A 15,305-nucleotide genomic window follows, 5' to 3' on the forward strand; every position below is an offset into this window, starting at 1 on the left:
CTTCCCCAGTGGGGACTGGCTGAGATCTTCTCCAGAGGGAATTGATTGAGACCTTCTCCAGTGGGGACTGGATGAGACCTTCTCCAGTGGGGACTGGATGAGACCTTCTCCAGTGAGGACTGGATGAGACCTTCCCCAGTGGGGATTGCGTGAGACCTTCCCCAGTGGGGACTGGCTGAGATCTTCTCCAGAGGGGACTGACTGAGACTTTCTCCAGAGGGGACTGACTGAGACCTTCTCCAGTGGGGACTGACTGAAACCTTCTCCAGTCGGCACTGAATGACCCTTCTCCAGAGGGGACTGACTGAGATCTTCTCAAGTGGGGACTGATTGAGAAATTTCCAATGGGGACTGACTGAGAAATTCTCCAGTGGGGACTGACTGAGACCTTCTCCAGTGGGGACTGACCGAGACTTTCTCCATTGGGACTGACCGAGACCTTCTCCAGTGGGGACTGACAACGACCTGCTCCAATGGGGACTGGCTGAGACCTTCTCCGGTGGAGACTGGCTGAGATCTTCTCCAGTGGGGACTGGCTGAGAACTTCTCCAGTGGGGACTGACTGAGACCTTCTCCAGTGGGGACTGACTGAGTACTTCTCCAGTGGGGACTGACTGAGACCTTCTCCAGTGGGGACTGGCTGAGAACTTCTCCAGTGGGGACTGACTGAGACCTTCTCCAGTGGGGACTGACTGAGTACTTCTCCAGTGGGGACTGACTGAGACCTTCTCCAGTGGGGACTGACTGAGACCTTCTCCAGTGGCGACTGACTGAGACCTTCCCCAGTGGGGAGTGACTGAGACCTTCTCCAGTGAGGACTGGATGAGACCTTCTCCAGTGAGGAATGGATGAGACCTTCCCCAGTGGGGATTGGATGAGACCTTCCCCAGTGGGGACTGGCTGAGATCTTCTGCAGAGGGGACTGACTGAGACCTTCTCCAGTGGGGACTGGATGAGACATTCTTCAGTGGGGACTGGATGTGACCTTCTCCAGTGAGGACTGGATGAGACCTTCCCCAGTGGGGATTGTGTGAGACCTTCCCCAGTGGGGACTGGCTGAGATCTTCTCCAGAGGGGACTGACTGAGACCTACTCCAGTGGGGACTGACTGAACCCTTCTCCAGTCGGCACTGAATGAAACCTTCTCCAGAGGGGACTGACTGAGATCTTCTCCAGTGGGGACTGAGTGAGAAATTTCCAATGGGGACTGACTGAAAAATTCTCCAGTGGGGACTGACTGAGACCTTCTCCAGTGGGGACTGACTGAGACCTTCTCCAGTGGGGACTGACCGAGACCTTCTCCAGTGGGGACTGACCGAGACCTTCTCCAGTGGGGACTGACTGAGATGTTCTCCAGTGGCGACTGACCGAGACCTTCTCCAGTGTGGACTGACTGAGACTTTCTCCAGTGGGGACTGACTGAGACCTTCTCCAGTGGGGACTGACTGAGTACTTCTCCAGTGGCGACTGACAGCGACCTGCTCCAATGCGGACTGGCTGAGACCTTCTCCGGTGGAGACTGGCTGAGACCTTCTCCAGTGGGGACTGGCTGAGACCTTCTCCAATGGGGACTGACTGAGACCTTCTCCTATGAGGACTGACTGAGACCTTCTCCAGGGGGATCTGACTGAGACCTTCTGTAGTGGTGACTGACTGAGACCTTCTCCAGTGGGGACTAACTGTGACATGCTCCAGTGGGGACTAACTTTGACCTCCTCTAATGAATGACTGAGACCTTCTCCATTGAGGACTGGATGAGACTTTCCCCAGTGGGGATTGGATGAGACCTTCCCCAGTGGTGACTGGCTGAGATCTTCTCCAGAGGGGACTGACTGAGACCTTCTCCAGAGTGGACTGACTGAGACCTTCTCCAGTGAGGACTGGATGAGACCTTCTCCAGTGAGGACTGGATGAGACCTTCCCCAGTGGGGATTGCGTGAGACCTTCCCCAGTGTGGACTGGCTGCGATCTTCTCCAGAGGGGACTGATTGAGACCTTCTACAGAGCGGACTGACTGAGACCTTCTCCAATGGGGACTGACTGAGACCTTCTCCAGTCGGCACTGAATGAGACCTTCTCCAGAGGGGACTGACTGAGACCTTCTCCAGTGGGGACTAACTGAGAACTTCTCCCATGATGAATGATTGAGACCTTCTCCAATGGGGACTGACTGAGACCTTCTCCAGTCGGCACTGAATGAGACCTTCTCCAGAGGGGACTGACTGAGACCTTCTCCAGTGGGGACTAACTGAGAACTTCTCCCATGATGAATGATTGAGACCTACTCCGATGGGGACTGACTGAGAAATTTCCAATGGGGACTGACTGAGAAATTCTCCAGTGGGGACTGACTGAGACCTTCTCCATTGGGGACTGACCGAGACCTTCTCCATTGGGGACTGACCGAGACCTTCTCCAGTGGGGACTGACCGAGACCTTCTCCAGTGGGGACTGACTCAGACCTTCTCCAGTGTGGAGTGACTGAGACCTTCTCCAGTGTGGAGTGACTGAGACCTTCTTCAGTGGGGACTAACTGAGACCTTCTCCAGTGGGGACTGACCGAGACCTTCTCCAGTGGGGACTGACTGAGACCTTCTCCAGTGGCGACTGACTGCGAACTGCTCCAATGGGGACTGGCTGAGACATTCTCCAGTGGAGACTGGCTGAGACCTTCTCCAGTGGGGACTGGCTGATACCTTCTCCAGTGGGGACTGACTGAGACCTTCTCCTATGAGGACTGACTGAGACCTTCTCCGGGAGGATCTGACTGAGACCTTCTCCAGTGGGGACTGACTGAGATCTTCCCCAGTGGGGAGTGGATGAGACCTTCTCCAGTGAGGACTGGATTAGACCTTCCCCAGTGGGGATTGGATGAGACCTTCCCCAGTGGGGACTGGCTGAGATCTTCTCCAGAGGGAATTGATTGAGACCTTCTCCAGTGGGGACTGGATGAGACCTTCTCCAGTGGGGACTGGATGAGACCTTCTCCAGTGAGGACTGGATGAGACCTTCCCCAGTGGGGATTGCGTGAGACCTTCCCCAGTGGGGACTGGCTGAGATCTTCTCCAGAGGGGACTGACTGAGACTTTCTCCAGAGGGGACTGACTGAGACCTTCTCCAGTGGGGACTGACTGAAACCTTCTCCAGTCGGCACTGAATGACCCTTCTCCAGAGGGGACTGACTGAGATCTTCTCAAGTGGGGACTGATTGAGAAATTTCCAATGGGGACTGACTGAGAAATTCTCCAGTGGGGACTGACTGAGACCTTCTCCAGTGGGGACTGACCGAGACTTTCTCCATTGGGACTGACCGAGACCTTCTCCAGTGGGGACTGACAACGACCTGCTCCAATGGGGACTGGCTGAGACCTTCTCCGGTGGAGACTGGCTGAGATCTTCTCCAGTGGGGACTGGCTGAGAACTTCTCCAGTGGGGACTGACTGAGACCTTCTCCAGTGGGGACTGACTGAGTACTTCTCCAGTGGGGACTGACTGAGACCTTCTCCAGTGGGGACTGGCTGAGAACTTCTCCAGTGGGGACTGACTGAGACCTTCTCCAGTGGGGACTGACTGAGTACTTCTCCAGTGGGGACTGACTGAGTCCTTCTCCAGTGGGGACTGACTGAGACCTTCTCCAGTGGCGACTGACTGAGACCTTCCCCAGTGGGGAGTGACTGAGACCTTCTCCAGTGAGGACTGGATGAGACCTTCTCCAGTGAGGAATGGATGAGACCTTCCCCAGTGGGGATTGGATGAGACCTTCCCCAGTGGGGACTGGCTGAGATCTTCTGCAGAGGGGACTGACTGAGACCTTTTCCAGAGTGGACTGACTGAGACCTTCTCCAGTGGGTACTGGATGAGACCTTCTCCAGTGAGGACTGGATGAGACCTTCCCCAGTGGGGATTGCGTGAGACCTTCCCCAGTGTGGACTGGCTGCGATCTTCTCCAGAGGGGACTGACTGAGACCTTCTCCAGAGTGGACTGACTGAGACCTTCTCCAGTGGGTACTGGATGAGACCTTCTCCAGTGAGGACTGGATGAGACCTTCCCCAGTGGGGATTGCGTGAGACCTTCCCCAGTGTGGACTGGCTGCGATCTTCTCCAGAGGGGACTGATTGAGACCTTCTCCAGAGCGGACTGACTGAGACCTTCTCCAATGGGGACTGACTGAGACCTTCTCCAGTCGGCACTGAATGAGACCTTCTCCAGAGGGGACTGACTGAGACCTTCTCCAGTGGGGACTAACTGAGAACTTCTCCCATGATGAATGATTGAGACCTACTCCGAAGAGGACTGACTGAGACATTCTCCAGTGGGGACTGACTGAGACCTTTGCCACTGGGGAGTGACTGAGATCTTCTCCAGTGGGGACTGACTGAGATCTTCTCCAGTGGGGACTGACTGAGACCTTCTCCAGTGGCGACTGACTGAGATCATCTCCAGTGGGGACTGACTGAGAAATTTACAATGGGGACTGACTGAGACCTTCTCCAATGGGGACTGACTGAGACCTTCTCCAGTCGGCACTGAATGAGACCTTCTCCAGGGGGATCTGACTGAGACCTTCTGTAGTGGTGACTGACTGAGACCTTCTCCAGTGGGGACTAACTGTGACATGCTCCAGTGGGGACTAACTTTGACCTCCTCTAATGAATGACTGAGACCTTCTCCATTGAGGACTGGATGAGACTTTCCCCAGTGGGGATTGGATGAGACCTTCCCCAGTGGTGACTGGCTGAGATCTTCTCCAGAGGGGACTGACTGAGACCTTCTCCAGAGTGGACTGACTGAGACCTTCTCCAGTGAGGACTGGATGAGACCTTCTCCAGTGAGGACTGGATGAGACCTTCCCCAGTGGGGATTGCGTGAGACCTTCCCCAGTGTGGACTGGCTGCGATCTTCTCCAGAGGGGACTGATTGAGACCTTCTACAGAGCGGACTGACTGAGACCTTCTCCAATGGGGACTGACTGAGACCTTCTCCAGTCGGCACTGAATGAGACCTTCTCCAGAGGGGACTGACTGAGACCTTCTCCAGTGGGGACTAACTGAGAACTTCTCCCATGATGAATGATTGAGACCTTCTCCAATGGGGACTGACTGAGACCTTCTCCAGTCGGCACTGAATGAGACCTTCTCCAGAGGGGACTGACTGAGACCTTCTCCAGTGGGGACTAACTGAGAACTTCTCCCATGATGAATGATTGAGACCTACTCCGATGGGGACTGACTGAGAAATTTCCAATGGGGACTGACTGAGAAATTCTCCAGTGGGGACTGACTGAGACCTTCTCCATTGGGGACTGACCGAGACCTTCTCCATTGGGGACTGACCGAGACCTTCTCCAGTGGGGACTGACCGAGACCTTTTCCAGTGGGGACTGACTCAGACCTTCTCCAGTGTGGAGTGACTGAGACCTTCTCCAGTGTGGAGTGACTGAGACCTTCTTCAGTGGGGACTAACTGAGACCTTCTCCAGTGGGGACTGACCGAGACCTTCTCCAGTGGGGACTGACTGAGACCTTCTCCAGTGGCGACTGACTGCGAACTGCTCCAATGGGGACTGGCTGAGACATTCTCCAGTGGAGACTGGCTGAGACCTTCTCCAGTGGGGACTGGCTGATACCTTCTCCAGTGGGGACTGACTGAGACCTTCTCCTATGAGGACTGACTGAGACCTTCTCCGGGAGGATCTGACTGAGACCTTCTCCAGTGGGGACTGACTGAGATCTTCCCCAGTGGGGAGTGGATGAGACCTTCTCCAGTGAGGACTGGATTAGACCTTCCCCAGTGGGGATTGGATGAGACCTTCCCCAGTGGGGACTGGCTGAGATCTTCTCCAGAGGGAATTGATTGAGACCTTCTCCAGTGGGGACTGGATGAGACCTTCTCCAGTGGGGACTGGATGAGACCTTCTCCAGTGAGGACTGGATGAGACCTTCCCCAGTGGGGATTGCGTGAGACCTTCCCCAGTGGGGACTGGCTGAGATCTTCTCCAGAGGGGACTGACTGAGACTTTCTCCAGAGGGGACTGACTGAGACCTTCTCCAGTGGGGACTGACTGAAACCTTCTCCAGTCGGCACTGAATGACCCTTCTCCAGAGGGGACTGACTGAGATCTTCTCAAGTGGGGACTGATTGAGAAATTTCCAATGGGGACTGACTGAGAAATTCTCCAGTGGGGACTGACTGAGACCTTCTCCAGTGGGGACTGACCGAGACTTTCTCCATTGGGACTGACCGAGACCTTCTCCAGTGGGGACTGACAACGACCTGCTCCAATGGGGACTGGCTGAGACCTTCTCCGGTGGAGACTGGCTGAGATCTTCTCCAGTGGGGACTGGCTGAGAACTTCTCCAGTGGGGACTGACTGAGACCTTCTCCAGTGGGGACTGACTGAGTACTTCTCCAGTGGGGACTGACTGAGACCTTCTCCAGTGGGGACTGGCTGAGAACTTCTCCAGTGGGGACTGACTGAGACCTTCTCCAGTGGGGACTGACTGAGTACTTCTCCAGTGGGGACTGACTGAGACCTTCTCCAGTGGGGACTGACTGAGACCTTCTCCAGTGGCGACTGACTGAGACCTTCCCCAGTGGGGAGTGACTGAGACCTTCTCCAGTGAGGACTGGATGAGACCTTCTCCAGTGAGGAATGGATGAGACCTTCCCCAGTGGGGATTGGATGAGACCTTCCCCAGTGGGGACTGGCTGAGATCTTCTGCAGAGGGGACTGACTGAGACCTTTTCCAGAGTGGACTGACTGAGACCTTCTCCAGTGGGTACTGGATGAGACCTTCTCCAGTGAGGACTGGATGAGACCTTCCCCAGTGGGGATTGCGTGAGACCTTCCCCAGTGTGGACTGGCTGCGATCTTCTCCAGAGGGGACTGACTGAGACCTTCTCCAGAGTGGACTGACTGAGACCTTCTCCAGTGGGTACTGGATGAGACCTTCTCCAGTGAGGACTGGATGAGACCTTCCCCAGTGGGGATTGCGTGAGACCTTCCCCAGTGTGGACTGGCTGCGATCTTCTCCAGAGGGGACTGATTGAGACCTTCTCCAGAGCGGACTGACTGAGACCTTCTCCAATGGGGACTGACTGAGACCTTCTCCAGTCGGCACTGAATGAGACCTTCTCCAGAGGGGACTGACTGAGACCTTCTCCAGTGGGGACTAACTGAGAACTTCTCCCATGATGAATGATTGAGACCTACTCCGAAGAGGACTGACTGAGACATTCTCCAGTGGGGACTGACTGAGACCTTTGCCACTGGGGAGTGACTGAGATCTTCTCCAGTGGGGACTGACTGAGATCTTCTCCAGTGGGGACTGACTGAGACCTTCTCCAGTGGCGACTGACTGAGATCATCTCCAGTGGGGACTGACTGAGAAATTTACAATGGGGACTGACTGAGAAATTCTCCAGTGGGGACTGACTGAGACCTTCTCCATTGGGGACCGACCGAGACCTTCTCCATTGGGGACTGACCGAGACCTTCTCCAGTGGGGACTGACTCAGACCTTCTCCAGTGTGGAGTGACTGAGACCTTCTCCAGTGTGGAGTGACTGAGACCTTCTTCAGTGGGGACTAACTGAGACCTTCTCCAGTGGGGACTGACCGAGACCTTCTCCAGTGGGGACTGACTGAGACCTTCTCCAGTGGCGACTGACTGCGAACTGCTCCAATGGGGACTGGCTGAGACCTTCTCCAGTGGAGACTGGCTGAGACCTTCTCCAGTGGGGACTGGCTGATACCTTCTCCAGTGGGGACTGACTGAGACCATCTCCTATGAGGACTGACTGAGACCTTCTCCGGGAGGATCTGACTGAGACCTTCTCCAGTGGGGACTGACTGAGATCTTCCCCAGTGGGGAGTGGATGAGTCCTTCTCCAGTGAGGACTGGATTAGACCTTCCCCAGTGGGGATTGGATGAGACCTTCCCCAGTGGGGACTGGCTGAGATCTTCTCCAGAGGGAATTGATTGAGACCTTCTCCAGTGGGGACTGGATGAGACCTTCTCCAGTGGGGACTGGATGAGACCTTCTCCAGTGAGGACTGGATGAGACCTTCCCCAGTGGGGATTGCGTGAGACCTTCCCCAGTGGGGACTGGCTGAGATCTTCTCCAGAGGGGACTGACTGAGACTTTCTCCAGAGGGGACTGACTGAGACCTTCTCCAGTGGGGACTGACTGAAACCTTCTCCAGTCGGCACTGAATGACCCTTCTCCAGAGGGGACTGACTGAGATCTTCTCAAGTGGGGACTGACTGAGAAATTTCCAATGGGGACTGACTGAGAAATTCTCCAGTGGGGACTGACTGAGACCTTCTCCAGTGGGGACTGACCGAGACTTTCTCCATTGGGACTGACCGAGACCTTCTCCAGTGGGGACTGACAACGACCTGCTCCAATGGGGACTGGCTGAGACCTTCTCCGGTGGAGACTGGCTGAGATCTTCTCCAGTGGGGACTGGCTGAGAACTTCTCCAGTGGGGACTGACTGAGACCTTCTCCAGTGGGGACTGACTGAGTACTTCTCCAGTGGGGACTGACTGAGACCTTCTCCAGTGGGGACTGGCTGAGAACTTCTCCAGTGGGGACTGACTGAGACCTTCTCCAGTGGGGACTGACTGAGTACGTCTCCAGTGGGGACTGACTGAGACCTTCTCCAGTGGGGACTGACTGAGACCTTCTCCAGTGGCGACTGACTGAGACCTTCTCAAGTGGGGAGTGACTGAGACCTTCTCCAGTGAGGACTGGATGAGACCTTCTCCAGTGAGGAATGGATGAGACCTTCCCCAGTGGGGATTGGATGAGACCTTCCCCAGTGGGGACTGGCTGAGATCTTCTCCAGAGGGGACTGACTGAGACCTTTTCCAGAGTGGACTGACTGAGACCTTCTCCAGTGGGTACTGGATGAGACCTTCTCCAGTGAGGACTGGATGAGACCTTCCCCAGTGAGGATTGCGTGAGACCTTCCCCAGTGTGGACTGGCTGCGATCTTCTCCAGAGGGGACTGACTGAGACCTTCTCCAGAGTGGACTGACTGAGACCTTCTCCAGTGGGTACTGGATGAGACCTTCTCCAGTGAGGACTGGATGAGACCTTCCCCAGTGGGGATTGCGTGAGACCTTCCCCAGTGTGGACTGGCTGCGATCTTCTCCAGAGGGGACTGATTGAGACCTTCTCCAGAGCGGACTGACTGAGACCTTCTCCAATGGGGACTGACTGAGACCTTCTCCAGTCGGCACTGAATGAGACCTTCTCCAGAGGGGACTGACTGAGACCTTCTCCAGTGGGGACTAACTGAGAACTTCTCCCATGATGAATGATTGAGACCTACTCCGAAGAGGACTGACTGAGACATTCTCCAGTGGGGACTGACTGAGACCTTTGCCACTGGGGAGTGACTGAGATCTTCTCCAGTGGGGACTGACTGAGATCTTCTCCAGTGGGGACTGACTGAGACTTCTCCAGTGGCGACTGACTGAGATCATCTCCAGTGGGGACTGACTGAGAAATTTACCAGTGGGGACTGACTGAGACCTTCTCCATTGGGGACCGACCGAGACCTTCTCCATTGGGGACTGACCGAGACCTTCTCCAGTGGGGACTGACTCAGACCTTCTCCAGTGTGGAGTGACTGAGACCTTCTCCAGTGTGGAGTGACTGAGACCTTCTTCAGTGGGGACTAACTGAGACCTTCTCCAGTGGGGACTGACCGAGACCTTCTCCAGTGGGGACTGACTGAGACCTTCTCCAGTGGCGACTGACTGCGAACTGCTCCAATGGGGACTGGCTGAGACCTTCTCCAGTGGAGACTGGCTGAGACCTTCTCCAGTGGGGACTGGCTGATACCTTCTCCAGTGGGGACTGACTGAGACCTTCTCCTATGAGGACTGACTGAGACCTTCTCCGGGAGGATCTGACTGAGACCTTCTCCAGTGGGGACTGACTGAGATCTTCCCCAGTGGGGAGTGGATGAGACCTTCTCCAGTGAGGACTGGATTAGACCTTCCCCAGTGGGGATTGGATGAGACCTTCCCCAGTGGGGACTGGCTGAGATCTTCTCCAGAGGGAATTGATTGAGACCTTCTCCAGTGGGGACTGGATGAGACCTTCTCCAGTGGGGACTGGATGAGACCTTCTCCAGTGAGGACTGGATGAGACCTTCCCCAGTGGGGATTGCGTGAGACCTTCCCCAGTGGGGACTGGCTGAGATCTTCTCCAGAGGGGACTGACTGAGACTTTCTCCAGAGGGGACTGACTGAGACCTTCTCGAGTGGGGACTGACTGAAACCTTCTCCAGTCGGCACTGAATGAAACCTTCTCTAGAGGGGACTGACTGAGATCTTCTCAAGTGGGGACTGACTGAGAAATTTCCAATGGGGACTGACTGAGAAATTCTCCAGTGGGGACTGACTGAGACCTTCTCCAGTGGGGACTGACCGAGACTTTCTCCATTGGGACTGACCGAGACCTTCTCCAGTGGGGACTGAGAACGACCTGCTCCAATGGGGACTGGCTGAGACCTTCTCCGGTGGAGACTGGCTGAGATCTTCTCCAGTGGGGACTGGCTGAGACCTTCTCCAGTGGGGACTGACTGAGACCTTCTCCAGTGGGGACTGATTGAGTACTTCTCCAGTGCGGACTGACTGAGACCTTCTCCAGTGGGGACTGACTGAGACCTTCTCCAGTGGCGACTGACTGAGACCTTCTCCAGTGGGGACTGGCTGAGACCTTCTCCAGGGGGATCTGACTGAGACCTTCTGTAGTGGGGACTGGATGAGACCTTCCCCAGTGGGGATTGGATGAGACCTTCCCCAGTGGGGACTGGCTGAGATCTTCTCCAGAGGGGACTGACTGAGACCTTTTCCAGAGTGGACTGACTGAGACCTTCTCCAGTGGGTACTGGATGAGACCTTCTCCAGTGAGGACTGGATGAGACCTTCCCCAGTGGAGATTGCGTGAGACCTTCCCCAGTGTGGACTGGCTGCGATCTTCTCCAGAGGGGACTGACTGAGACCTTCTCCAGAGCGGACTGACTGAGACCTTCTCTAGTGGGGACTGACTGAGACCTTCTCCAGTCGGCACTGAATGAGACCTTCTCCAGTGTGGACTGACTGAGACCTTCTCCAGTGGGGACTGACTGAGACCTTCACCAGTGGGGACTGACTGAGACCTTCTCCAATGGCGACTGACTGGGACCCTCTCCCGAGGGGAGTGACTGAGAACTTCTCCCATGATGAATGATTGAGACCTACTCCGATGGGGACTGACTGAGACATTCTCCAGTGGGGAGTGACTGAGACCTTCTCCAGTGGGGAGTGACTGAGATCTTCTCCAGAGGGAATTGATTGAGACCTTCTCCAGTGGGGACTGACTGAGATCTTCTCCAGTGGGGACTGACCGAGACCTTCTCCATTGGGGACTGACCGAGACCTTCTCCATTGTGGACTGACCGAGACCTTCTCCAGTGGGGACTGACTGAGACCTTCTCCAGTGGGGACTGACCGTGACCTTCTCCAGTGTGGAGTGACTGAGACCTTCTCCAGTGGGGACTGACCGAGACCTTCTCCAATGGCGACTGACTGCGACCTGCTCCAATGGGGACTGGCTGAGACCTTCTCCAGTGGAGACTGGCTGAGATCTTCTCCAATGGGGACTGGCTGAGACTTTCTCCAGTGGGGACTGACTGAGACCTTCTCCGGGCGGATCTGACTGAGACCTTCTGTAGTGGGGACTGACTGAGACCTTCTCCAATGGGCACTGACTGTGACATGCTCCAGTGTGGACTAACTTTGACCTTCTCTAATGAATGACTGAGACCTTCTCCAGTGGGGACTGACTGAGATCTTCCCCAGTGGGGACTGGCTGAGACCGTCTCCAGTGAGGACTGGATGAGACCTTCCCCAGTGGGGATTGGATGAGACATTCCCCAGTGTGGACTGGCTGAGATCTTCTCCAGAGGGGACTGATTGAGACCTTCTCCAGTGGGGACTGGATGAGACCTTCTTCAGTGGGGACTGGATGAGACCTTCTCCAGTGAGGACTGGATGAGACCTTCCCCAGTGGGGATTGTGTGAGACCTTCCCCAGTGGGGACTGGCTGAGATCTTCTCCAGAGGGGACTGACTGAGACTTTCTCCAGAGGGGACTGACTGAGACCTTCTCCAGTGGGGACTGACTGAAACCTTTTCCAGTCGGCACTGAAAGAAACCTTCTCCAGAGGGGACTGACTGAGAGCTTCTCAAGTGGCGATTGGATGAGACCTTCCCCAGTGGGGACTGGCTGAGATCTTCTCCAGAGGGGACAGACTGAAACTTTCACCAGAGGGGACTGACTGAGACCTTCTCCAGTGGGGACTGACTGAACCCTTCTCCAGTCGGCACTGAATGAAACCTTCTCCAGAGGGGACTGACTGAGATCTTCTCCAGTGGGGACTGACTGAGAAATTTCCAATGGGGACTGACTGAGAAATTCTCCAGTGGGGACTGACTGAGACCTTCTCCAGTGGGGAATGATCGAGACTTTCTCCATTGGGACTGACCGAGACCTTCTCCAGTGGGGACTGACTGAGACTTTCTCCAGTGGGGACGGATTGAGACCTTCTCCAGTGGGGACTGACTGAGTACTTCTCCAGTGGCGACTGACAGCGACCTGCTCCAATGGGGACTGGCTGAGACCTTCTCAGGTGGAGACTGGCTGAGACCTTCTCCAGAGGGGCGTGACTGAGACCTTCTCCAGTGGGTACTGGATGAGACCTTCTCCAGTGAGGACTGGATGACACCTTCCCCAGTGGGGATTGGATGAGACCTTCCCCAGTGGGGACTGGCTGAGATCTTCTCCAGAGGGGACTGACTGAGACCTTCTCCAGAGTGGACTGACTGAGACCTTCTCCAGTCTGTACTGGATGAGACCTTCTCCATTCAGGACTGGATGAGACCTTCCCCAGTGGGGATTGCATGAGACCTTCCCCAGTGTGGACTGGCTGCGATCTTCTCCAGAGGGGACTGACTGAGACCTTCTCCAGAGCGGACTGATTGAGACCTTCTCCAGTGGGGACTGACTGAGACCTTCTCCAGTCGGCAATGAATGAGACATTCTCCAGTGGGGACTGACTGAGACCTTCTCCAGTGGGGACTGACTGAGACCTTCTCCAGTGGGGACTGACTGAGACCTTCTCCAGTGGGGACTGACCGAGACTTTCTCCAGTGGCGACTGACAGCGACCTGCTCCAATGGGGACTGGCTGAGACCTTCTCAGGTGGAGACTGGCTGAGACCTTCTCCAGTGGGGACTGACTGAGATCTTCCCCAGTGGGGACTGGCTGAGACCTTCTCCAGTGGGGATTGGATGAGACCTTCCCCAGTGGGGACTGGCTGAGATCTTCTCCTGAGGGGACTGACTGAGACCTTCTCCAGAGTGGACTGTCTGAGTCCTTCTCCAGTGGGTACTGGATGAAACCTTCTCCAGTGAGGACTGGATGAGACCTTCCCCAGTGGGGATTGCGTGAGACCTTCCCCAGTGTGGACTGGCTGCGATCTTCTCCAGAGGGGACTGACTGAGACCTTCTCCAGAGCGGACTGACTGAAACCTTCTCCAGTGGGGACTGACTGAGACCTTCTCCAGTCGGCACTGAATGACACCTTCTCCAGAGGGGACTGACTGAGACCTTCTCCAGTGGGGACTGACTGAGACCTTCACCAGTGGCGAATGACTGAGACCTTCTCCAATGGCGACTGACTGAGACCCTCTCCCGAGGGGAGTGACTGAGAACTTCTCCCATGAAGAATGATTGAGACCTACTCCGATGGGGACTGACTGAGACATTCTCCAGTGAGGACTGACTGAGACCTTCGCCAGTGGGGAGTGACTGAGATCTTCTCCAGTGGGGACTGACTGAGATCTTCTCCAGTGGGGACTGACTGAGACCTTCTCCAGTGGCGACTGACTGAGATCTTCTCCAGTGGGGACTGACTGAGAAATTTCCAATGGGGACTGACTGAGAAATTCTACAGTGGGGACTGACTGAGAACTTCTCCAGTGGGGACTGACCGAAACCTTCTCCATTGAGACTGATCGAAACCTTCTCCAGTGGGGACTGACCGAGACCTTCTCCAGTGGGGACTGACTGAGACCTTCTCCAGTGGGGAGTGACTGAGAACTTCTCCCATGATGAATGATTGAGACCTACTCCGATGGGGACTGAATGAGACCTTCTCCAGTGGGGACTGACTGAGGCATTCGCCAGTGGGGAGTGACTGTGATCTTCTCCAGTGGGGACTGACTGAGACCTTCTTCAGTGGCGACTGACTGAGACCTTCTCCAGCGCGGAGTGACTGAGACCTTCTCCAGTGGGGACTGACCGAGACCTTCTCCATTGGGGACTGACCGAGACCTTCTCTAGTGGGGACTGACTGAGACCTTCTCCAGTGGGGACTGACTGAGACCCTCTCCCGAGGGGAGTGACTGAGAACTTCTCCCATGATGAATGATTGAGACCTACTCCGATGGGGACTGACTGAGACATTCGCCAGTGGGGATTGAATGAGTCCTTCGCCTGTGGGAAGTGACTGAGATCTTCTCCAGTGGGGACTGACAGAGATCTTTTCCAATGGGGAATGACTGAGAAATTCTCCAGTGGGGACTGACTGAGATCTTCTCCAGTGGGGACTGACTGAGATCTTCCCCAGTGGGGACTGGCTGAGACCTTCTCCAGAGGGGCGTGACTGAGACCTTCTCCAGTGGGTACTGGATGAGACCTTCTCCAGTGAGGACTGGATGAGACCTTCCCCAGTGGGGATTGGATGAGACCTTCCCCAGTGGGGACTGGCTGAGATCTTCTCCAGAGGGGACTGACTGAGACCTTCTCCAGAGAGGACTGACTGAGACATTCTCCAGTCTGTACTGGATGAGACCTTCTCCAGTCAGGACTGGATGAGACCTTCCCCAGTGGGGATTGCATGAGACCTTCCCCAGTGTGGACTGGCTGCGATCTTCTCCAGAGGGGACTGACTGAGAACTTCTCCAGTGGGGACTGACCGAAACCTTCTCCATTGAGACTGATCGAAACCTTCTCCAGTGGGGACTGACCGAGACCTTCTCCAGTGGGGACTGACTGAGACCTTCTCCAGTGGGGAGTGACTGAGAACTTCTCCCATGATGAATGATTGAGACCTACTCCGATGGTGACTGACTGAGACATTCGCCAGTGGGGATTGAATGAGTCCTTCGCCTGTGGGAAGTGACTGAGATCTTCTCCAGTGGGGACTGACCGAGACCTTCTCCAGTGGGGACTGAACGAGA

Source organism: Pristiophorus japonicus, chromosome 9, assembly GCF_044704955.1.
Source record: "Pristiophorus japonicus isolate sPriJap1 chromosome 9, sPriJap1.hap1, whole genome shotgun sequence".
Lineage (NCBI taxonomy): Eukaryota > Metazoa > Chordata > Chondrichthyes > Pristiophoridae > Pristiophorus > Pristiophorus japonicus.